General features: G+C 48.9%; 1 long non-coding RNA gene across 1 annotated transcript in view; it reads right to left on the reverse strand.

Moving 5' to 3' along the window:
- Nucleotides 1-1,337: 1,337 nt before the first annotated feature.
- Nucleotides 1,338-25,872, reverse strand: part of LOC135921821 (uncharacterized) — a 262,348-nt gene continuing 237,813 nt past the window's right edge. Inside the window, exon 4 of the long non-coding RNA XR_011508662.1 lies at nt 1,338-1,441. This is a non-coding gene — a long non-coding RNA (uncharacterized lncRNA). The remainder of the gene's footprint in view (nt 1,442-25,872) is intronic.

Raw genomic sequence — 25,872 nt, forward strand, 5'->3', positions numbered from 1 at the left:
CTTACTTTCCAATTTATCTTAGTAAACAATAACAAGATTTTTCCCAAATCACGTTTACCGCGACAAGGTCAACTGTTATCATTTTTCTCATACGTGTTCGGAACGAGGCAGCATCCTTCAAAGCTCATTGCTTCCAACGCCGTCTCTCTGGGAGTTCCTCCGCTTTTCATCTGCGCCGCGGACCCGCGACGATAATGGTAAAGAGGGAAGGGGGGGGCCTCCTCGCCGAAATTTCCGGTTCTCCGAAACGGCGACAGATGCCGCCACGGCGGGTCGGCGGATGCAGGAAAATTTCGGGAGAGGACCTCCAGACGGCGCCAAGCGTCGCGCGGAAGAGCGGTGCGCGCGCAATACAAGATGGGCCGTCGGGCTTCCCTGCAAGGCGCGGTCGGCGCAAGCGAACTATGGTTTAGCGCTGCTGTTCTAGTCGTGCGTGAGGGAAAATGTCCAGCAGGAGGCACCTCGTGACATTTTTTGAAGCATGGTCATTGCAGAAAGATCTGCCAACCTAGGAGGGCCCTTTCATCTCCCAAGAGCCAACGCTCACGTACACCCAGAAAAGATGGGGAAGAGAGAAAGGGAGAGGGATTGGTGTCAAAGGTGGCCGGCTTGCCGAGGCCAACTGCCTGATGTCGTGTTCCCTTCTTGTATTTTTCCTTCCTCCATCATTATTTAGTACACTATAGCGCTAGGCATCAAGCAGCACCAATACTGCCATTTCTTCTCTCGTAATGATACTGTTAGAACATACATCCACCGGTATCTGCTAAACATTCTGGTGAATATGATAAAAATCACCGTAAGATATTTTTTAACGTAAATACGCTAAAAATTAGCTAAATTCCACTAAACCTCACTATCGCCTATTGAGGCGCAGTGCTAACGCTGGACAAAACAAAAAATTCGTTAAATATAGCGAAAAATCCGCCAAAGCTTCAACGCTGCTTGCGCCTGAGTTTCACCAGCAGCGTGCACTGAAAGACAAGCTCTGTCTGTCTCCTTCTGACTGTGTTTGCGTGTGTGTGTGTATTTGTTTGTTTGTTTGTTAACTTCGCGAGGAGCGATGTGGGTAAAACCGCTTTGCGCCGGTGTCAAATCCGAGAGCAATATTAGCATTTTTTTTTCTCCTTTGGTTCGATAACCGGGTTATCAGTTTATGCGCACAGACGCGTTTGCAACGTCTGTGGCGAACACTCATATGCACAGAACTAATGCACAGAACTCATATGCACAGAACTTCCGTCTAAGCCAAACTACACAATATGGCAAGGCACCTGCTCCATTCGCGATACCTGTGAAAAAAAAAAGAAAGGAAAAAAAATGTGTGGAACACGTACGTGGCTTTCACGACGCTGGAATCAACGGCGACTGAGTTGCCGCCTAATAGTAAGCAGACAACGACCGGGCGGCACGGTTGAATGCCAAGGAACGGTATACTCACCTGCAAAGAAAAAAAAAGTACATTCGTTAAACAATCGAGACACATACCCATCAAATGCCATGCAGAGCACAGGAAGTATATCTGCAGAAAACGGCGAACTGAACACAAAGTCACAGCACAAGAATCACGATCAGAATGAAGGTTATTAAGTTATTTAAACAATAAGTCAAGGGATATTAAGATACGAGAGTATACACAAGACTGTACGAAGACCTTTTGTTGAAGGCCTTAGCCAAAGCACAACCCACAACTGAGCGCAAAAAAAAAAGGAAATCAACGCCTCAAACATCTGAGAAAATGCGAGAACTACCAACAACGATGAACACTTCATCCTTTCCTTCCCCACTCTGTCTTTCTCCGAAGGAAGCTACGCGCAATGCAATCACGCGGACCCATCCAAAACAATGCGTCGCAACTCATGACAAAGCGTCGGCGCGTGCTCGACGTCTAACCTGCAAGGTCTGCACGTGTCCGGGGGCACAGAACCGGCACCAGACAACCCGTGCCGAATTCTAAGTGGCCTGCATATATGCGTCTCGCGTGCGAGGTCAGGGCATGTGTGCCACACATCGCACACGGGCCGTCTGAATCGCGGGACAACGACGGGCGTAGCAAATATTCGCCAGCCCGCGAGTTTCAACAGCCTCTTGCGCGGAGGCGAACTAAGCGGTCTCCGTCTAGACGTGCCAATTACGCAATAAATCGGGCACGTTAAGAGTCCAACGATAAGGCAAAAAAAAAAAAAGAAGAAAGAAAGACAGCCGTCAAAAGCGCCGAATTCTCTCAATACAGACGTTCGTGCGGAGAGAGCAAGAGCACGAAGGAACGGGAAATGGGCGTGCAGCAGTTATAGCCCCCAGGTTTCGCTCCCGGGGCCAAAACCATAAATAAATCTCTTACGGGTTGTCACTGCGAGACTCTTCCACTTTTTTTTTTTTGCGCGACTGTTCTTCCAGTAACCGCATCCTCCTCCCCCTCCACTTTATCCAGATGCACTCCCCCCCCCCCTTTCCTCCCTGCATACCCCGATTGCCTCTGCCCGCACCTCCCCACCGAATGATAAGAGGGAAGCAAGGTTGTCATTTGGCCGCAGCCGATTGCCACCAGCCAACCAGCCAGCCGCTTCCCACACAGATTAGGAGCGCGCTTCGAAAAAAAGAATGAAAAAAGAAAGTTAAGGAAAGGACGTCGTAATTGCGCGAGACCACTTAATCGTGCGGCCACGCCGAGCCGCAAAAGGAGAGGTGCTAGAAGTGGCCGTATAGAAAAACCACTTGAGAACCGGCGGTGTCATTTGCCAAACACCGCGGAGGAAGAAGCGGTGCACGAAGAGGTAAAGCTGCATTCGAAGAGGAAGGGTGTGAGGGGCGAGGGCTACCTGGATGAAGGAGGTAGAGAGTAGAGAGAGAGGGGGGGGGGGACGCCGGAAGAAGGCAAACGCACAGCTTGTTCCTGCAGCGGGAAACGCACAGCTTGTTTCTGCAGCGGTAAACGCTGCAGGGACGAAAATGAATGGTCCCATCTCTTTCATTAATCAGCTGTTGCTACTGGCTGCCGGCCCCGAAAATCTTGTCGGGCAGTCTGTAGGTATAGCTTGTAGATATGGAACTATACAGGCTAACTGTAGATTTATGAACTCTCGATATCTATGTATACATAGCGCATAGATTGATCGCCTGTTGTAGTCATGCTATCGAAAGTTGAACACAAGCATTGTGCGCAGCATTTTCATTTAATCTAGTCGTTCTCTAGACTATCATACACATTTTACAGAAAGTCAAGTCTGAAATGGTTCAATGCTTAAGTTCATACGCCGGCTATAAACCATCCGGAGACTTGGCCGAAGATAGAAATAGTTTATAGATACATATCTACAGATGGTTAATCAAGATGGTCATCTACAGATGTTCTCTAAACTATATGCTTATACCTATACATACGTATTTTTCAGTATATTATTTATGGTATTTCCATACATAGTCAAAAGACAACCTATAGCCTGTCCTATATTCTGCGAAGTTTTTGGACGCGGTCTACAGCCAGCGCATGAATATACGGCTTACATATTTCAGACTATAAACTTTCAGTAAAGAATGTGTACAAAAGTATGTTGGCCAGAAATAGGTTGAACCAATGAAAAAACATAATAACAATAACATAAAGAAACTGCGTTAGGCGTTTGTAAGTCCACAGCACAAAAACCGCGACGTGACGGAGACGTACGGCGGCCCACCGCATCGTATAACACAGAATCAAACATTGCGACTTGTGCGCTTTTCTGGCGACTTCCGTCACGGAAACATGACGAAATCTGCAACCAGACACACGAAAGCTGGGACACGAACTTTCGCAACAGCGGTAGGTTTTGAACACTATAGAACGGACTGTCATGCTACATATGCAGTACGGTTCAAGACTAGATACAGTACGGATGCTACAGACACAGTACGGTTCAAGACTACAGACAGCAGAGACAGCAAGAGCGGAGGGGACGGGGGGGGGGGGGGACGGAGGGGGGGACGCATAATAATTAGCGCCATTGTTGGTTGCGGCTATTTTCGACGACCAAACCTGCCAGTAGTCAAGATTATCATAATTACGCGTATAACACGATGGCGTCGAACCCCGCTTTTCATATAAGCGGCACAGGCGGAAGAACGCGCCATCTCCACTCGGGGGGGGGGGGGGGGAAGGGAGAGTCCTCATTCCCATTGTTTCACCACCCTTCATAAAGTGCCCGTTGCGGGTCGGCCACAAATCAAGCGCCGTCTACAGTGAAGGAACAAAAGCAACCCGGGAGGGACAAGCGTGCGGGGCTGTGGTACACGCAGCTGTTCGTTGCCAGAGCGGGAAATAACGCGCCGTTCTTTCGATCCGGAAGCCCCCGAGAGCGAAATAACATGAACGCTTTCGCCGTGCGTTCGAAACAACACGCTGTCTGTTGCTGTCTCTATATACCGCATCTGATAGAACATGTACAGGCCCTGCTCCGATCCTACGCGGCAGCCCAAGCTCAGAGATGTCGAGAGGGAAAAAAAAAAAAAGCTGCTGTTTTGCTGAAGACGTGAAACTTGGCGGCATTCCGTCCAGTACTGCCTCCGATTACGTCCACTATTATCACCACGCGCAGCTGAACGAGAAGAAGGGGAACCGAGGGTTCCGATTTTTCTTGGACACAGCCTTGCGATGCCAACAGTCAAGAGAGAGAAAGCAAGGACAGAAAAGGCAGGGAGGTCAACCAGAAGAGCACCCGGTTTGCTACCCTACACTGGGGATAGGGGAAAAGCTAGAGGAAAAAGGGAGAGAGTAAGCACTAAGTGCGTGTGGGAGGGACACTATAAACGCTCTCTTAGGCTAGTGCACTTCAAGTACTGCACTAGTGCACGAATCGCTTTTAGTCAATGGAGCCAAGGAAAGCATACAGGCAAAGATTCGTTCTTTTTAATTGAAGCATATACAGAAACAAAATGGTAAAAGGAATTGAAAGTGGACGAAAAGAACAACTTGCCGCCTGCGGGAGGCGAAAAAAAAATGCAGCGCACATCTTTAGCATGACGACCTGGAAATGATAATGATGGCGATGAAATAATGACGACGATCATCAAAACCACCAGCTGAGCTACTTGACAGAATAACGGCAACGTTGCGGTCCCAGCTACACATAATGCACACGACAAGTTAGCGCTTTAAACCATCGGGCTTAGCTGCGGGTAAATACGGTAAAGCACGGAACCGAACGTGCGGCAATCACAAGCACATGTACAGGCGGCGTGCGATACTTGTGCGCCAGGGAAACGAAAGACGATTGTGGAAGGGGGGGGGGGGGGGTGCACGGACGTAGACAATGCAAGACTGCAGGGGAGCGCAGGCGACGGCCATGTAGTACGTTACTACGACAGCGCACAATAGACGCGCGGCGGTGAATCGAGGTGGCGGCCCAGGGGGTGGAACATTCACGCCCGGGCGGTATACGTGTGCCCCTATAGCACGAGACCTGCAGCGATGCGGATACGCCGCCATGCACTATCGGTACGAACGATCAGATAGCGCAACAAACGAAACAAGATGGGGAGACCTAATTACGCATCAGGAAGTCTTGCTGCAGTCGGAACGGCGTACGGCCGAGTGGCTTCTACAACGAACGCGCCACCTACAACGAAGTTACCTGAATAACGAATGGTTTCGGGGGCCCCCCAAGCACTTCGGTATAAAAGGCGTTCGACTGTATTTAGAAAGATATCTTATAGGGACAGCGAAGAAGTTTCAATCGGCGCCGTTAGCTCGATCCAACTACATATCCTAACAACTGCATGGACTTTGAAGGGGAACGACGGAAATTTCCACCCGACCTACGCTGGCATTGTATCTCATGCGGTCAGCCGCATACAAACTCGCGACCTTCCCACACACCCTTCATTGTGAGCGAGGCTTCCGACTGGGGGCCGAAAGCACAAATTTTTTAAGTATGTCGTTACCTTGGTCGGCATCTGTTGTGCTCTCTTAACATTTACTCTCCCTTCATATGCAGCTATGAGAGAGAGAAATAGAGCTGATAAAAGTAGGAACGCTACAGCTAACACCGACTGTCTGAACATGCAAAATGCGGTAAGGTAAGGCTCCTCAAAACAAATTAGGAAACAAGTAAGAGCGCCCCGAGGCATATCGACCGCACTGAGCGGAAACCAAAGCAAGGCTATGTGAGAGGGACACGAGTGCACGCTGCTTCATATCTCGAAACACTTCGACGGTCTTGCGCAGCAGGCGAGAGTGCGATCCCACGAATGCACGGTATCGCTGCGCCAATTCCCGCGTAGCTGTATACTGCTTTATGCTGATTTATACTTGGAGACAGCACGAATACGCCCAAACACGTTCCCAAACAACCAGCTCTTCGCTTCCGCGCCGTGTTGACTCTCCCTGCGTAAAGCTTTCGTATCCCCCCACCCCCCTTTTTTGCATTATGATTCATAATTCAATTCTCGTGCTTCGAAATGGCGCGTGCAGGCAGCTCGACCTTCGAAGGTCGTTCGGAAACTACCTCCGCTTAAACGAAAAGAACGAATAAAGAAAAGAAAGAAAAGAGGCGAACGTGTTTTCACCCAACTAATTCCAACGAATAACACCGAAAGAGTGAGAGTGCACGTGCGATTTTGGGGGAGGGAGGGGAGGGGATGAAAAGGGGTGCACGGTACGGAGGTCATCCGTCCCATATGGCACCAGCGGAGCAGCCTGCCATCGCGAGAGCGAGCGCCGGCAAAGGCGGTTTCCTTCGCCAATCCTTTCGGATCTCATTTCGACTGCGATTCAAGCGTTGCACTCTGAGTAATGTTCTCGCCCCCCCCTCCCTCCCTCCCTCCCCACGCGCATATTCTGCAACCCTCCTCCGCGATCTTCCTTTCCCTCCACCACCCTCCCAAAGCTCCCCCCCCCCCTTCGTCCTTTACTTCCCGGCTAGAATTTATTCGCCTGCCTTTTTTCTTTCTCTTCCTTCGCGCCTAAGACCGCAGCCAACCCTTCCCCACCCCATTCCACTACTTTCGTCTTCAGGCCGCGCGGCGGCGTGATCTGCGTACGCGCACGCACCAAATACAGTTACAAATCACCGCGGCCAGTGCTGCAAGTGCGGCCGTTTGACGCGCTCGACGTGCGTCCCGGCATTTCGCTCACAGTTCTCTCTGCTCCTTCTCTTTTTCTTATTCTCATTCTCCTACGTTTTTCTCTTTCCTTTCTTTTTAGTCTGTTTGGAAGCCTTTCGCAGTGAGGGCGGTTGTGCAGTACGCCAGAGGGCAAGCGCCATGCAACGACCTCTTCAAAGCGGGCTCCAGAAGCGGAGGAGGAAGGCCACAAATCAGTCCTGGATTTCCCTTCCTCGCCGCGAGCGTGCGGTGACTCCTGGACTGATGGGGCCAATCCGGCGAGGCCGCGTTGTACTACCGGCTGCAGCTGCCAGAACGAGCTAGCTTCCCTCGCCTCTCCAGGATTCGGAGGCAGCGTAGGCGATGCTGCTGAAGGCGTGCACTTGGAAGAGTTCCTGTTCTTAACTTCTCGGAAATTAAAGCCCCTTTTCTTCCTAAAACGAGGGCCAAAGGGTAACATTAAAGAAGTTTAGCCTAGTACACTATTCCTTCCAAATTATTCTGTACTCGTTATTTTCACGACGGAAGAGGGGTGAATATCGCTATAGAAAAATGCAGGCCAAATTTTCCTTCTATGTAATATTGCGTACAAATTGGCCCTAATTGCAATTTTAACGTCAGGTTCGTTACTGCCAAATCGCAAGACTTCCCTGTTAAGTTTGTTTCATCATTTGTTCGTTTTGAGGGGTTATACGTGGCCTATTCAGCCATTACCTGCAATTATAGTCACGGAGATTACATTTTCACATCGCTTGGCAACGATTTATTGTTACGAAATGTGGCTGAACAAGACCAGAAAACATGATTAATTAACCACGCAAAATCACGCACAACGGTGAGAAGAACACACCTGCGCAGGTAAATACGAGAATACGCCTCTAAGTATGTATACATTATAGTAGATATACACTCCGCTTCTCCTTGGCACCTTGTTATGGGCAATGCATGGTGCTCAGACTACGTAACTTCTTTAACTAATGACCTGGCTAACACCACCTGTAACAACGGCACAAACACCACTGGCACGTACAGAGGAAGGTAGTGTCGAGGCACTACGCCAGTACACAGTGCGCATCTTCTGCGTGCAACCTGTGACAGCGCAGTCGCATGAAATCCGCAGGAAACTGATGGCGTCTCCATCGAGTCTCCCTGAGAAAGTAGACACACCGGGATCGTGTAACTAAACGCGCTTAACTTTCGTGCACCAAAGAACGGACGAGATTCGGGTAGGGGGCATACTTTCAAACACGTTCCCTTGAAAACCCTGTCGTCAAAAGTAGACACGTTTGTAACTAAACGAAATGTCGCACACCACGGTAGAGTGACGCCAGCGGTTGATATCGCGCCATCTCTCGCTCCCCGTATCCGGCGAATTCGCCAAGGGGACAGCGTCCACAGCGGTGCACGCAATTTGCGGGACGAAGCACGGCGAAAAGGGCTGCGTGACATTTTTCCGGCGGCGCTATTTATTCGAGCACCCGGCGAAAGTGTATGCGCATGCGTAATACGGAATCAGGGGAAAGAGGTAGAGCGAAACGCGCAGTCTTCTTTTTTTTTTTACTCGCGAGCAGCCCTGTAACGCCGAGAAGCCGAACTGCACGGGATGCAAAAATGTGTACACAACGTCCGATGAAAAGAGCACGGATTCTAGGATTGCATGCGACCACAGCAAGAGCACAGAATGCATCGCGCGTTTCTTTGGTTTCTCGCGTTTCACAAGCACGAACCAGAATGCGTGACATTTTTTTTTTTTTAATCAACCGTGTGGGTAGGTGCGTTCTCATGTCACGAACGAGAAGTGAAGACAAGGAAAATTTATAGGCGTGTCAGAATGCGCCGCAAATGCTCCCCAACACTAGACGTCGACTTCGTGCGCCCAAGTGTGCTCTCACGCGAGAACTTCTTTTCAAATTCTTGTTTTTTTTTATTTGTTTTCGAGTTCACAAAGTTTACCGCTCTTGGAAATTCTATTGGAATCAAGTAGAACGCTAAAGCTAACTGGTTTGCCGCACATAAAGTCGATTCAGAAATAATGAGTAACTTAACTGCACACCGAAAACCAAAACGGTTTTGTTGTTCAGCGAGCACTTCAGTAAGTCTGAGTACACGCAGCAACAATGATAGATTTGGGAGACTTGATTAAACGGGTAATATATGCAACGGAGCGGCGCTATTGTAAAAATTAATGTAGGCAATCTGTATAGTGTCTATATATAAACTCGTTGTTTTCCCTCTTTATCGTCTATAAACTTTCGAACGACATGTTTGCAGAAAGACTATACTCAGAGGGGAGGGACAAACACTGAATTTTGGCCCCCTATTCGAGGCTTCTGGTTCACCCGTTTTGGGTTAGAAATATAGTTAGTTTGAGTGGTCTGCGTAAAGTTCGCGGTAACAAACCAAACGTCGTGAAGCAGCTGTGAGAGTTATCATTAGTGGAACCATAATTACGCAGAGTGCCATACACACCCCACAGACTGCGCAGGAAATCGTCCGTATACTTCATGCGTTTATGCATTTCAATAATGTTTCGTGAAGATGCCAAGAGAGGCGCACATAGCCGACATAGAGCACAAGTTTGACAGTCAGCGACCAGCTGACGGCTGAACTTTTCGAAGCTAAACTGAACAAATGGAGATTGAAGGAAACACACACACACACACACACACACACACACACACACACACACACACACACACACACACACACACACACACACACACACACACACACACACACACACACACACACACACACACACACACACAAAAGAAGTACTCGTTACAGTGCCTTACTTTGGAATCGACGGGCGCAGCTTACCAACACTGTTTAAGCCACGAAGCTAAGAAGAAACTTTTTAAAAAAGTCATTTATATTCAGGTGAACTTCCAAAAGGCGGACGCTATTCAGGTGGATGCGGGCCTGTAAAATTTCGTTGTAGCGTTAGCGTTGTCCCATTCTCAGATTTCGCGCCACCGCATATAAACCTCACGAAAGCGAGCAAGGGTTAAGGCCGGACGTCGTAAAAACCCGCACACCGCGGGGCCGCCGTCACCAACCCAAGTGACCCCATCACCTGTCACGCGCGCTTCACCTCAGCGCACCTCTGCTCCGCTTCGCCGAATTGCACTCTTACGAGACCGCGCGTTGGCAGCGATCCAAGCAACGCGGATTCAAGCGAACGCTCGTTGCACTACGCGTATACCGAGAACCTCGCGGCGGACTTATGACTAACGGCGCGACAGCGTCTTTAACAGCTTTCTTTAATAACAGCCTCCCTTGTCGTTCCCCGAGATAGAACCTCGCCTCCGACTGTAGCTCGGCACACCTTCCGGTGCCCGCATCCGCGATCTGCGCGCTCCCCGTCAAGCCTTCGGCCAGCTCACTCGCGCGTCAGGCCACCGCACCATAAAAGCGATAAACCACAAACACGGACGCGTACGACGCGGCGCGCTGATGACATCCCGAGGTGGCGACGCGGTCGCCCCGAGTGACGGAATGGCGGGCGACGAATGCATCAAGTCCTACAAGCGGCCGTGTCAAGATAAGCACGAAAGAAGAAAGAAACCAAAGAGAAAGTGTGTCTGTCGTGTTTTTCTTGCCACGGAGACTGCGAGTGGGCCCCGTGACAGCGTCGCCGGCCCGGTGACTGACAGGACCTCGAGCTTTGCACGCTTCGTTGGACATCTCTCGCGAGCTGACTATATAGCGAGTCGGAGTGAACTTCTGGGTTTCCCGAATCTTCGAGTGTTGCGGCAGGGGGGAGAAAGAAGTGGGCAACCAAGACTACGCATGTTGTCTACAGAATCCCGTACTGGCATGTGGAAATTCTTACGTGTAGGTCAGACGGGACGTTGTTGTATCGAGGACGGACTACGCGAACGTCAGAACTTGATCCACAACGGGTATACAGCGAAAATTTGCCTTTGCATCGTAAAGACAGCGCTTGCACTAACGTGTTCAGTGGTGCCAGCGTAAACGGACGAGAGGAAACGCAGCAGTAGCGCGTGAGGTTGAAACATTTATGCAGATCCCAGGCACGTGTCGGAATCGATGCAAAACGACGCTTTAGTGAAGCGATTCATTAAACGCTGCATACGACTCAACGGCAATGCGTGCAATTGCGTCTACTTACGTGCTATTGAACGTGTATAATCTCACGCAATGTTTATGGTTATCCACCTCGAAGGTAGCGCAACTTCATTCACAAGCATTTAATTTTTTTTTTTAAATTTGCGGACGGCGCCGCTTCGAAGCTGTGCGGAAATGCAAGCACGGAGTAATCAAGGCGGACGCAATGTCAGACGTCTATCGTGGATCGCGTTCGTTTTCATGAAATCGCGACTTGTAAACAACGATAACGCGAACACGACGGAGGAAGAAGGAATCTCCGAAGATCTTCGGAGGAAGAATGGCGATGACAGGCGTATGCACAGAAATGCCAGAAAAGTACGACACGCATCAAGCGACATTTAAGTGTTCCGCATACCGTTTGTGTCTCAGTCGTACATCCGCATTTCGGAGTATAGGCGAAAAAAATGAGCGTAGACTCAGTAACACATATTGGACGGCTAAATCAAAGAAATTAAGTAAATAAGAAAAGGCACTGGTTATAATATGCTATTCCAATAACAGGTCGGCATGCTTTAGATATACCTTTACATTTTATGTTCTGGTTTCAGGGAGTATTTGATTATTATTATTATTATTATTATTATTATTATTGTTATACGGAGAACAGAGGTCCGCTAACTGGCACAAAACGCGCATCTGTTCTGATCAGCATAGAGCTGGATGCTAAATCTGTACACGATTACTTGCTCTGATCACGGTTACTTGTACTGAATGGATAGCAATGATCTATTCAGCTGAATTACTGAAAGATGCGGACATTATATGCGTGACAAATCGAAATGCATTACCGACTAACTTAAAAAATAATCTTTAATTATTTTTAATTACCTTACGGCTAACATTGAAATTTACGAATTGCAGCCGGTGAATTGGCAAGGTTTATCGACTTGGCACCAATATTCAGGACGACACCAGTTTTGAGGCATTCATTCCTAAAGTGTGTGTCGAAATACGTGGGTGTTCCGGTTACTTTTGCGCTTAAATGGATAAAAGGTCGGTGTGTCAGAAAAGTAAGCGAAACAACAGCGCATTTTTTACCGTAAATTTCATAGCGCATATATGTCAGAAATCTCGCAACCGTGCATATGCCTGGCAAATTCACCCTTTAGGATACGTAAATTGTAACATGTGCTGTCGAGTAAATAACTAAAGGGTTAATCAGTAAACTTTGGGTAATTAGTCGAACACACGTTTTCTACTTCTTGTGCGAGTAATTTCCGCCGCTTCGAGCAATCCAGCCCAGTTAATATAGTTACGCTATCTGACACAAGAGATCTTTTTAAAAAACTCTGTCACAGGCAATTATTCAAAACTCTCTGTCATAGCCAATTCCCTTAAAAACTCTGTGTCCCAGGCAATATTGTAAGAACTCTGTGTCACAGGCAATTTTGTAAAAACTCTCTGTCACGTGGGAGCGGCCCGCATCAGTCCCAGACTGATCCCTCAGGACCTAAATAAAGTTCTTCATACCATACCATACGTGCAATATTTTATTTACTGTGTCACAGGCAATTATTTAAAACTTTGTCACAGGCAATCTTTTAAAAAAACTGTGTCACAGGCAATTATTTAATACTCTCTGTCGCAGGCAATTCATTTAAAAATTCTGTGTCCCAGGCAATTTTGTAAGAACTCTGTGTCACAGGCAATTTTGTAAAATCTCTCTGTCACGTGGGAGCGGCCCGCATCAGTCCCAGACTGATCCCTCAGGACCTAAATAAAGTTCTTCATACCATACCATACGGGCAATATTTTATTTACTGTGTAACAGGCAATTATTTAAAACTTTGTCACAGGCAATCTTTTAAAAAAACTGTGTCACAGGCAATTATTTAATACTCTCTGTCGCAGGCAATTCATTTAAAAACTCTGTGTCACAGGCAATTTTGTAAGAACTCTGTGTCGCAGGCAATTTTGTAAAAACTCTCTGTCACGGGCAATTTTTTAAAAACTGTCACAGGCAATTAAAAAAAACCAACCTTCCATGATGGCTACGTGCCACTGCGATGCAAGTGCATGGAACAGAATGCCGCATTTGGGTATGTGTCGCCCTTCTCCGTGCCATGCAGCTCTCGTCGTCATTCTTTTCCTCGAATAAGCAGAACCGTTTCGGCGCAGAGCTTGCGAACGGTGCCGTGCATAAACGTTGCGAGAGATTACACGTTGCGCAAGTTGATAACAAAGAGCAATTTGTACGCATGGGCCGCGTATGGCCTGGCAGTGACGCGTAATACATATATGATGTAAAACCCTGTTCGGAATATGATAAGTTGTATGGCATATAAGTAAATGCTTAACGAAATCTTCGCTTCTCAGAGATTCGAGCACGTTCGTTGGACCGGCACAATTTTTTAATCACTGCTTCTAATGGTTATATTGCATTCGCAGTATCGCAACGCGGTGACGCAAGAAGATGTGTACAATTTAGGCTATTTGAGAGAGAGAGAGAGAGAGAGAGAGAGAGAACTCGTTAAAGGTGTATAGGTACACGTTGGAACTTCGTCCGTTGTTGACAAAAATTCACCTTTTTTTCTTGCTCCAATATGGCGTTCCCCGTGGTCGTATTTGAACGTACTTCATTACGAATCTGGATGCAAAAATTCCTTTACTAGAACGGTCATAAAAGATAACGGTGAACGAGCGCTACCGCAACAAGACTCTTAATGCGCTTAGCGCTCTTCGGGAACTAGCCGCGATTTCTTGCGACCGTCCGACAGTTTTCGTGGACCGATACAGAATATATTCCAGTATAACACGGCGGTAAATACCGGGCGGTGGTACCTGTGCCAAGCAACGATACCACCTCTTACCAGCTCTTATACTTGCGGTACCGCAAGGTGGTAAGGGGAGCTTCACCCATAACACACAGCGCCACAAATTAGCGCCCCCCAAGGCATGCTAAACAAGTTCCCGAATAATACAGCACGGATTCGTTCTTCATAAATATATTTTGAGCATTCTCTAAAATGCGGTAGATTAAACAAAGGTCCGTCCGCAATCTCACAAACCTGGTCAACTACCATGGTGTCATGCAAAATCTAAAGGATACAATGGAAAAAAAACAAAGAAAGAGAAAAACAAAGAAAGAGGAAAAAGGAAAAGTGTGTGTGGCGGGAGGTACAGCTAGCGTTACCAACTTTAAGCTGGTGACACGTCTAAACTTGCTCCGAGAGCGTGACTATAAAGAATAGTCGCGCGAAGTTACGACGAAGGCATTAGTGTCGGCCGCGTAGCATAAATTTGCCGAAGCAGCCGTTTGGAGCGGCCTGTCACATCGCTACCGAAAACCACTTGCAAAAAAAAAAAAGAAGTCTGATAAAGAGAAACATAAAATAAAAGCCCAGGGACACTTCTAAGAAGCGATATAAAGAGGGTGAAACACCCGGTATGCAAGAAGTCCTGGGCCGACAGTGAAGAGAGCTGTGCCTTTACGCTTTCCGGAAATGTTTAGACGACCGTCCCCCCGTCCCCCCCTCCCTCCTCACCACCTCCCTCTTCGCTTCTCCGTCACCCTGCAACTTTCCACACCGCACGGCTCCGACAACAGCGTCGTCCCCGTCCGTCAGTCCGCGCGGAATTCCCGGTTGTAGAGGAGCGTATTTGAAGAGTGCCTGTCTTCAGTAGCAATAAAAGGCCCTCATTGAGCGACAGGAAGGCAAGATTGCTTGTTTACTTGCAGCGACGAAAGGAGTAACGCCAGTGCTAACGCAAAAGGAAAGCGTTCTCTGTCTTTGCATAGGGGCTTTACCGGACGTGAAACACCTGTTGAGGAATGCGCCGTCGCGACGTGGCGTTATATCAAGACATCAATCAATTTTTGATTGAATACATAGTGAACGAAAAGAAAAGAAAAAAAAAAGAGGCCTGCGGCGCGTACTCGCGTAAAATGACGATGACTCAGGGACTGAGTTAGTCATTCTGGTTGTTTCGCGAGACAACAAATATGCACACTGCAAGATGCATGGAACGTGAACATCAGTCGACCGTCATATCGTGAATCATTCAAGGAAACCGAAAAAGGAAAAAAAGAAACGTGAGAAATACAACAACGCGTTCTCCTTTTCTCTCGGTTCGCTCGGAAGCCCGAAACGATATGGTCGATCGAGACACAATATATATAGCTCCGGAAGCTCCTCGAACATGCTTCAAGTGGCACCAAGGCGCCACCGGCATGGCCACCCCGAAAACCCAACTTTGCCCCCAAGATATACGGCGGTGCAACGACACCCAATTCCTTCTGGGCTCGCTACCTCGAAAAAAAGAGCACGTTCTTCCGCTCTCATACTATGCAACGACGCAGGGCACACGCGGAACCTATACCAAACCGGAAGGAAGAAACTCCCTGTAGCGTGTCCTATGCGAAACAAGTCTGGCATAGTACGTACCTCGGAGAGCACGTGTATAGCTGGTGCTTTCCCTCGCTTCCGGAGTCTCTTAAAGCGCGCGCACAAAGCTGCTCTTCGTGAAACCATGCATCACCCTGATTTCGGTAGCCGCACTTGCCACCCCGTGCGCAATGTTTCTTCCTCTCGGGAGCGGCATGCAAGCTAATAAACTCCCCCGGCTTCCGTATTTCTTGCCTTCGGCACTGCCTCGCTACAACGGTGCAGTGCGCGCACAGCGGACGTGACGTCATCCCACGATGCCCAAGTCCCGAGTTGCCGACTTGCCACCTCCAGAGGCAGGAGGAGGAGGAGGAGGAAAAGAAGGAAGGGAACGTAGGGAAGTCAACCAGACGCGCGCTCGGTTTGCTACCCTACACGGATGAAGGGATTTAAGGGAAGACAAACACGTGATCGGCCGGGCGCGCCAATGTCCATGTGTAATCACGACAACTATAACGTTACGATAGAGAAGAGGTCACCACCAACTGCAGCTCTCTGCTTGAGGTCATCGCAACGTCTACCTTTTTGTTTTTCTCTCTCTCTCTTAACCTATATCAGCTGGTTGCCTTGGAGCCAGCACTCTCGCGGAGACCTGTTCGAAATCGAGTGCTCGAAACACATTCGCCTCCGTGGTTCATTCAGACCACATCGCAGAGCGCCCAGAGGCGGTCTCTGCTTAGAACTGGGAGTGCAACCAAGATGAGAGAGAATTCCAATCACGTGGCTCCTCTTCTGGCTCCAGGAACAGCTGAACGATCTACTCGGGAATGCTTTCTCGGGCACCGATGTCGAGGCCTATGTACGCATCGGTGCAAACCGTGCTGCATGGCACGATAGGAATCAGTCGAATGTACCACTGGATATAGCTTGCTGTCCTTTGCTATCGTTTACTCGTCGTTCACAGACGCGTTTCGGAAAGAAACGCCGCTTGATACATAGCCAAGATTGTCCGTTTAACCAACGGTGTTGCAAAAACAGGAGCAAATCCGTTTTATGTCCGCGCGCAGGACTGGTTCACGATGTCAGACTTTCCAGCGTATTTTAGCTGCCATTTAAACGCTCGCGCTCTTCTGTGTACTTCTTTGTGCTGCCTCGTGGCAATATTTGATTTTTGACGATGACTTTGAGCGTTCGGGAACAGAGAGAGAGAGAGAGAGAACACAATAATCGACGTGAACAAAAATATGAAACGTTAAAGAACGCACCATCAAGAGGGGTTTTTTGGTTTTTTTTTCTCTCTCTTTAGTTTCATAACTCAGTACTGTAACACCGAATATACAAGTAACTGCAAATATGTAACATCAAATTGCCGCTGCGCGACCTCTCTATCCGAAGGTGGCACGTGCATGACATCAGGGATGTTGCACTGGAGTATCGTTCAGAGCTTTCACAGCGCAGCTGAAGATAATCGAGCCAGATTAAGAATTAACTAGTCGGGTTCGGATCCCCTGAACCTGCACTTGAGCTATGAGAAAGGCCGAAGAGAGCGGCGGGGGCGCCGGATTGATTTCGACTGTTTCGGGTTCATTAACGCAGCTTGGTGCACGAGCAATCTCGCACGTGCGCGCCCGCTGCGGCAGCGAATCGAACAGGCGACCTTAGTGTTCAGTAGCACAATGTTCTCCCCAAATAGCCAGTACAGCTGATCAGAGGCTGTGTTTACTATTAGGCTCCTGCGATATCGATGCGGCCGTTTTTTTTTTTACACCGTGGAGTTTACTTACGTCTATAGTGGACAAAATAAAGTTGTTTCACTCACTCACTCACTCACTCACTCACTCACTCACTCACTCACTCACTCACTCACTCACTCACTCACTCAGTCACTCACTCACTCACTCACTCACTCACTCACTCACTCACTCACTCACCGCGAAGTCGGGGAGACCCAATAAGCCAGAAAAACGAAGAAGCGAGAAACGAAAGACGAGTGGCAACGGGAGCGCCCCCAAGTTCCTACAACGGCCCGTCGTGACGTCATCGAATTCGACACTGCCTGCTCTGGTCAATCGGCAAAGAAAGATCCCGTCGCAGTCGTAGTCAACCAATGTCTCTATCTAGGCCTAACAATTTCTACCCTCATCTATACCCTTATCGACCAGATGAATAAATATATAGCTTCGGAAGAATTGTTTACCGGTACAAGTTGGTTTAGTGTTGAGTGCGGAGCGATTGACTGCGACAAGTTAAACCTGCTACAAACCTTGCACGCCGCTGCACAATATTAGTGAGAGAGAGCGCACAAACTACGCCCTTGCGCTCTTTTATCTTCTACTGTAGACTTGCTCCCTGCTCATTCGGCTGCCTCCTCTGTACGTCGTCCCCAACTCCGGTCGCGGGTCGACGATCCTTTGTTCTATCACTTCCGATTTCCGGCATGCCTCGGCGTCGCACTTGCCCTACGCATTCGTCCTGCGGCTGGAAGAGAAAGCTGCAGGGGGGAGCGCAGATCGCTTCCTTTTCGCGATGGGAGCGCCACCACAGACAGAGAGAGAGAGCATGTCGTCACGCCACGTTCACGCACACACCGCCCACTCGGAGAGAGATAGAGAGAGAAAGAGAGAGAGAGAGGGAGGGAGAGATAGAGAGAGCACGTCCTCACGCCACGTTCACGTACACACCACCCACTCGGAGAGAGATAGAGAGAGAAAGAGAGAGAGAGAGAGAGAGGAAACAAGGGATGGGCCTTATTCTCCACAAAGACAGCGGGATGTTCATCACAGCTCGCGGAAGCGAGCAAAGTACGGGAAGTGCGGGAGAGACCGAACGGCCGCAAAGAGGCAACAGCGACGCCGAAACAAACAACGGCGGGTCTTCGTCGGCATAAAACAACCCGCGGCAGCGTGGTTTCTCGGGTGAAAAGAAGAATGGGAAGCGATCCCGTCGAGAGCGGTGAGCAGGAGAACAAACAAGTTGGACAGAAAGCTACACTAAAGGCCGGGGGCGAGAGGTGGATGACAAATGTTTGATTAAGAAATGGAGAGGCATCGCTCACCGCGTCTACACGGAGCCAGGGTTGGCGCCCACTTTGCCCTTGTTTCGGTTGTAGGCGTATACACGCTTTTGTGCGTTTTCGACGTTTCCGGCGTCGAGCACGTCTAATGAACCGTTCTGTCATCGCGGGGGCACTAGCGCGTGCGTGCCTTGCGTATGTGTGTACGTACGTTTGTACGTACTGCGTGTGTACATGTGTGTACATGCGCATGTGTTGCGTCTGCACGTGTGTATACTTACACACACGTGTGTGTGTGTGTGTGTGTGTGTGTGTGTGTGTGTGTGTGTGTGTGTGTGTGTGTGTGTGCTTATGCGTATGGCGAAGGTGCAGGGCGCGCGACCCATCCTGTGATCGTTGATCAGAAGGCACGTCGCTTCCCAAGACCAATCACCACTGCCACCACGCTCTGTCCGGTTCCGCGACAGGCGTCAACGCTTCGAGGCGTCCTGCGCACGGTGATCGATTGGCCCACGCGAAGCAGCGGCGTTCATAATGCAAACACCGCCGAACTCGCGCGAGCGCAAAAAGAAAGAAAGAAAGGAAAAAGGAAACCACGAAAGGACGAGGCCACCTCACGGACAACCGTTGGCTCGGCGCCGTGCGACACATTCATGGTCACGTATCAAGGGCAAGAGAGCCCAATTTCGTTCATTACGGTCACCAGCTTTTATTCCGATGTGAACAGCGCGCACTGTACAGTGTTGAGCCATACTCCGCATTTGGTGACTGAGAACTTTGATAACTGGTTCGACTCTTACTACCGGAACAAGAAGGCGCAACGTCACGAGCCGCTGGCAACCCGAGAAGGAAGCAACAAATGCACCGCTACCCGAGTCGAAGAGAACTTGTATAGATGCACCATCACATTACGTTACTCTACATTACGTTACGCTACGTAACGCTACGCTACGTTACGCTGAAGCAACAAATGCACCGCTACCCGAGTCGAAGGGAACTTGTATAGATGCACCATCACGTTACGTCACGCTACATTATGTTACGCTACGTAACGCTACGTTACGCTACGTAACGCTACCTTAGCTAGTTCCCGCGACGTCACGGCGGTGGCAAACTCTTTGGCGTGACGGCGTCTCTCGACCATGTTTTCGAGCGCGGAAGCTAAGAAAGCAAGTGCGGTACGGTTTTGTGGGCGCGGACTAACCGAAGCTAAGGCCCTGGAAGCCCGGCCTCAAAGATCATCAGCCCAGAAAGACACCGAGCGCCCGGTTGTATACACACGCTGCGCCTTTTCTGGTGCGTGTGATTAATATAAACTCCCGTATTCTCTCTCTCTCTCTCTCTGTTGCCCTCATTCTCCCCACGTGTAGGGTTAATGAACTATTCAGTTAACGAGTAATTAGGAGTCTAGTTAATATTTCTCCCCATCCGCCCCCCTCTCTATCTCTGGGGACGGAAGTCAGACTGGATTATCAGGTTGCCAACTACAATGCAGCGTGATAATAAGCGCGCGTTGGTTATTAAAAAAAGGTAATGTATATAACGGTGCGCCTTGACACCCATAGACGACTGTGCTGCGAAACTATCGCAAAACGACACGCCGCATGTGATATTGGTGACATGGACGGATTCTTTAGACATGCCCAAGTCAGGAGAGAGAGAGAGAGAGAGAAGTTGAATGATACGAACTGCAGAAAGATCGGCCTGAGGTATATTCCACTAGCCAGCTACTCGGCGTTGGGGGAAGGGGAAGAGTAAAGAAAGAGGGAAGAAAAAGGCGCATGATGGGTGACGATGAGGAGAGAAGAAGGATGTAAAAGATATGGTAAGCAATTTGGCATGCTCAAAGCCTACAGTCCAGGCCCGTACATTTTTTTAAAATTCAGTAACGCCTGGATGGCGTTATACAGGTATAAATGTGTATAGAGTGCCCGAGTCTGAGCGCGTCACAGCTTAGTTCTCCGAAGTGCTGGAACTTCCGGTTGTCAACTGGCGGCATAGCGATATATCATTATTCTCTCCAACGGCCCGGGCGCTACATACCAGCGATAACATTAAAGACATAAACAAAGAAAAAGAAGAAAGAGAGTCTGCGAAGTCTGCGTCCTCTTCGAACGGGTCTCTCCGACATTCGCGGGCAAGTGTTGATAAATGCTTCCGGCGAGGATTATATTATGCCAAGTATCTCGCAAGCAAGGAACACTGTGATGGAGAAAAACGCCGGAGCAAGCGTGACAGCTAGCCGTTCCTGGCCCCATAGCAACCGTCATCCTAGTCTAGCAACGCTCTTGAAGCGAAGCCACGCATCCCCACTTCTTCCCTCGAAAGCTCAGGCACAATTTTAAGAATTCATTTAGGGGAACCAAAAAGAAGAGCTCGCTAACGAGATTAAGAATAAAGCTCTACACGAGGCTGGCCTTCCTAAAAGAGAGAGCTAACCGAAAAAAGAAAGAAAGAAGGAAAGAAATCGGTAGAGTGGGTTCTCAAGGAGGATGACAGAGAGTATCGTCACAGGGGTGAAGTGGAGGAAAAGGGAGGGGAAGGAGGGGTCCTCTCAAAACTGAACGTTAAGAGGACGCGCATCACGGTTGAAGAAAAACAAAGGAAAAAAACAGAAGCCGTCGGGAAGATGAGAGGGAGCGAGACATCAGAATCGCTCGTACAGTACACTTCAAGCAACAACAACATTCATGCATAACCCAATGCGCCAGCGGGGCCTGCAGCTTACAGCGTCAAGGACCAGGGCGCCTCAAGCTTGCACGGCGCCAACAGTTCTTCAACCCCGGAGGGGGCTGACGGAGCCCTTTGTTCCGGGGACGCTCTGCTCTTTCTTTTAAAAGGAAACAGCAAACGTGTCGGAAGATGGCGTTGCTGGAGATCTCGGGATGACGTGTTTGTCGAAGCGTCCTTCCCTTCTTCTACGCTCCTTGCCCGAGGAAGCGGAAACGCTACGCCTGGCCTGTTATCGGGACGCGAGACTGTATAGTGTGAAAACGGGATCGGGGATCAAGAAACGAGGAACACCGCTCTTCGTCGACTGTTCGGAAGCGGCAGTGAATGCTGATGGGAACAGTGGATGCTGCGTGCGAAACACGGGCATACGCCAGCTCCTCTGAGCACGTTACTAGAGAAAAAGGTCACCGAGATGTGACATGTGATACGGCAAAACTAAGTCCTAAGAATAAAATTACGTGGTCTTCCGACCGAAAATGATAGACGCCGGAATGAAGGGGCTTCGAAATAATTTCGACCAACTGGGGTTATATAGCGTGCTCGTGTGAAACTGCGAGAGATAGGAAAACTAGTAATTTCAAACAGAGAGAAATACAGAAAGCTCTACCCGACTCAAGTTCTGTGTCCACTCCGTTAACGCTCTCAAAAAAGTTTAGAACTGACGATAAACAGCGCGAATAAAACAAGCACACGAGTAAACAAATACCACAGACAAGCGCTGACTGCCAACTGGAAGTTTATTTGAAATTCTCCAGCCATTTTGTACCTTTTTCAGCATAGGCATGCGTACACCAGTTTGAAGGTGGTAAAAAGTTTGATGGTCTGCTTTTCTTTCCGCCCGTGACGCGGTCGACGCCGTCCGCGGTTTGCGCAGTTTCCAACATGGAAAATAGTTCTCGCGCATTAAGGCTCCTTCTCTAAGGTTCTCACTCCCGCGCTCCAGCGCCGCACGAGTTCTGTAGTTCTGTAACTCACGAGGTAAGGTCACGCCAGCGGTATGCGCTATGGCACGTGACAACTCGCAGGCCATGCATCCTGCCACGAAGGCTTCGCCCGAGCCTCCCGCTCCCGAAAGCGCCAGCCCAGCGCTCCGTGCCCCGTACACTGTTCTATCCCGACGCCGCCTGCCCCATTCGTCTCCGGCCTGTCAGGAGCCGCGCGGGGCCCATCCAGAACGTGCACCGCGGCTGGCCAGCACGGAAGAGTCCAGGAATAGCGCCACTCTCGCAAGGCCTGGCCTGTGGCAATGTCCAGAGGACCGCGTTTGTGCTCTGCGCGAGGTTCATCGCACGCGAATAGAGCGTACGTATACGGAGCGAGGAGCGGCTGCCGTGCAAAGTTCCTCGCAAACGATGCATACGAAAGGTGGTGTAGTGCATAAACCTGCTAGTTATACCTAACTATACCGCGTGCATCTGAAAAAACATTCCCGCAGATATTGAGAGTAAATGTTCGTTGTTCTGTCGTGCTGTCGCTGCGCAAAGATATAGGGGTGTTACACGTACCTGTTGCAAAAATGCCTATTAAGAACTTTTTTTCTTGACATTTTCTACCTGTTCCCTATAGACTTCTTTAACATCGAAGTTGCATCTACAGTCTAGTAACACTTTTTCAGACAACGAGCAAATCTGGAATAAGGTGAAAGCAGGACCAACGTTTCCACAGGTGGACAACTGTCTTTTTCGAGGCGTCGGCTTCCGCTTTCACCTTGTTCTCGTTTTGCTCATCCTCTCGAATTTTGACCCCCCGCCTTCCCCGTGTTTTCCCTCGTTCAGACAATTTGAGAGACAAGTGTAATTAATTTCTTCCGAAGAATGTTTTCCAAAGCGTATGCGTGTCTCGCAATTGAAGCTACTTTCTTTTTCCTTCAAATTACAGATTCCAATGTAATGTCATTAAATAAATTGAAGCTACTTACTTCTAATAGCAAATATGAATAAAGATTACTTCCATATTCAAAAGGAACTCTAGCATTTTATACGCTGCCATTGTAGAAACAGACTAAATACAAATTTCACAGTGATTCGGCTATAGCTGAAGGCTGCACTTATCTATAAAACACGTTTTATAGTACAACACAGATATTCGCCGCTTAAGCTTAGTGACTAATGCATTGCGCTGCCGAGCACTACATAGCGGGTTCGATCCCCTTCACGGCGACCGTATGCATTCTGTTGGCGATGGAATGTAAACACGCTCACCGATACTGCATCAATTAGGCGCGCTCTAGAGAAACCCAGGTGGTCAAAAATTATTATGGAATCCCTCGCTACGGCGTCCCTAACCCACGGTACAGTTTCGGCACTTTGAATCTCGCAATTCAGTACACAACACACGCAGGCCGTGCAAATGCAGCGGTCTCTTTTATAAAAGAAAGCATGACCGGCAGCTATAGAACACCGATTGGTGTGACACCATTCATCCTCGCTTCGACATTTCTTCTTTCTTTTTCTCTTGTCTTCTTCGTCTCGCGGTCACTGGCACTTTAGTTCAGATTCCGAATCCTCAATTCGGAGACCCCTAAAAAACAGACATACGCGGCAAATCCGCAACAAGCCACCGTTATCACGGTGAAAAGAATAGAATGAAACCGGCCCCGTCAGAACCGGCGTCGAAAGCTGTATACACATTACACACGCGCACAGCCCGCGCGACGACATCAGGGAAGCCTCCCGGCGACGTTTCCGCAATCCTCAACCAATGGTTCCTCCATATAAATGTGTATATACGCGCTTGAAAAAAAAAAAGCGCTATGGCAGAGTCCGTATAAGCCGCGTCGACCCCATTTCTCCCGCTTCCGCAACCCAGAGGCGCCGCGAGCGCGCGCAGTCCCCAAATCCGCAGTGATAAATGGGACGAAAGGAAGAAGCTTCCCGACGAGAGGGTCATTCGGGAGAGAGCGCGCGCTCGGCTCCCGATTCCTGCACAGGATGGACGGCGGCGACTCGCACATTACGCGTGGTGGCGCCTCGAAGGAAGCACGTTTCGCCCATTCGCGCGCCATCTGAGCCTGAACCCTCGCCGTCCTGCTCGCGCAAACTTATACGTTCCCGTTCCCGGCATTTTTTTTTCTTCTTTCGCCTCATCGTTTTCCACTTCTCTACCTCGCACCTAGAAACACCTCCAGAGAAAAAAAAAGAGACAGGCGGTTCTAGAAATATTAATGCGACAGCGTGAAAGTGAGGCCATTCGCCGGCCATCATATAGGACAAGATTTAGTATGAGCATGCGTGCAAAGAGGCTCGAGACGGGGCTGAACGGTACTATAGGCACGCGCAAATAATTCCGTGCACGTGCGTGATGTGTATATACTCGGCGAAATTTAAAACCGGCTGCAGGCTGGCATACTGAAGTTTCGTGATATACTTGTGATCAAAGGTTATTGAAAAAAGAAAGAGACAGAGAAAGAAATAAGATGCGGAAGGCAAAAGGGAATCATCAGATTAATCATCCACCTGGCTACCTTATAGTGGGGTAACGGGATTAAAGGTAGAATGGCGAGCAGAAAAACATATCTATCTATCTATCTATCTATCTATCTATCTATCTATCTATCTATCTATCTATCTATCTATCTATCTATCTATCTATCTATCTATCTATCTATCTATCTATCTATCTATCTATCTATCTATCTATCTCTAGTCTATCTATCTAGTCAGTCAGTCGGTAAAGTAAGTAAGTAAGTAAGTAAGTAAGTAAGTAAGTAAGTAAGTAAGTAGGTAAAACATCCAGCCATACCGTATAGAAACTACGATCCGCAATTCGCGCCGCCTAGCGGCGGCGGTATACATGAGTGACGTGCCGACAGGACCCACGGAATAAAGAAAAAAAGGCGGGCCTAAAAACAAAATAATTTAGTCTTCGCGCCACCAGCTGCAGGCACCTCGGTGAGATTTGACCCCGTAAATCGGCACGACAAGATGAGAACAAGAGGGCAAGGTGCACCGTAGTGGCGCCGTAGGTGGGAATAAAAATAGCGTTACAGGATACGACTCGGGAGTCTTCAAGCGAGATCGGCAGAACGGAGCATAAAACTGTATCTGAACGCACGCGCGCGGCGTTTCGTCGCTACGCGACTACATAGGTACGCTATCCCGCAGTGCGGCGTGAGAGCGTAATTTGCGACCGTCTGGTATACGACCGCGAGCAGTTTTAAACGCGGGATTGGGGTCAAGCGCGGTTCGGCGGCGAAGCCAAACCAACAGTCATGTGCATACCCGTGTGATGTATTAGTCAAACCAAAAAGGGGAAAAAAAAGATAGAGAGATATGAGGAGGGCTTTGTATTTGATTTCAGAACTAAAGTACAAACAATACAGAAGTTAAGACACCTGGTTTTCTTTACTACCCGGCGCAATGTGGAAGGTGAAGTGTCTCCACTGTTTAAGAAAAAGAAGAAAAAAGAAATACTACACGGGAATCATAACTATAACCATCTAGAACCGCAAGGAATCGTCAGGATTCATACTCGTACCCTTAACAAATCTATCTTTACTGCTAGGGGAGTTGAAAGCTCGTACTGAGCTTGTCGTACAACTTCCGGCCGTACTTTCCCCTATGCCGTCGTCGTGTCGTGTAGCTGAGCTAA

The sequence above is a fragment of the Dermacentor albipictus genome, chromosome 9 (assembly GCF_038994185.2).
Source record: "Dermacentor albipictus isolate Rhodes 1998 colony chromosome 9, USDA_Dalb.pri_finalv2, whole genome shotgun sequence".
NCBI classification, from domain to species: Eukaryota; Metazoa; Arthropoda; class Arachnida; order Ixodida; family Ixodidae; genus Dermacentor; species Dermacentor albipictus.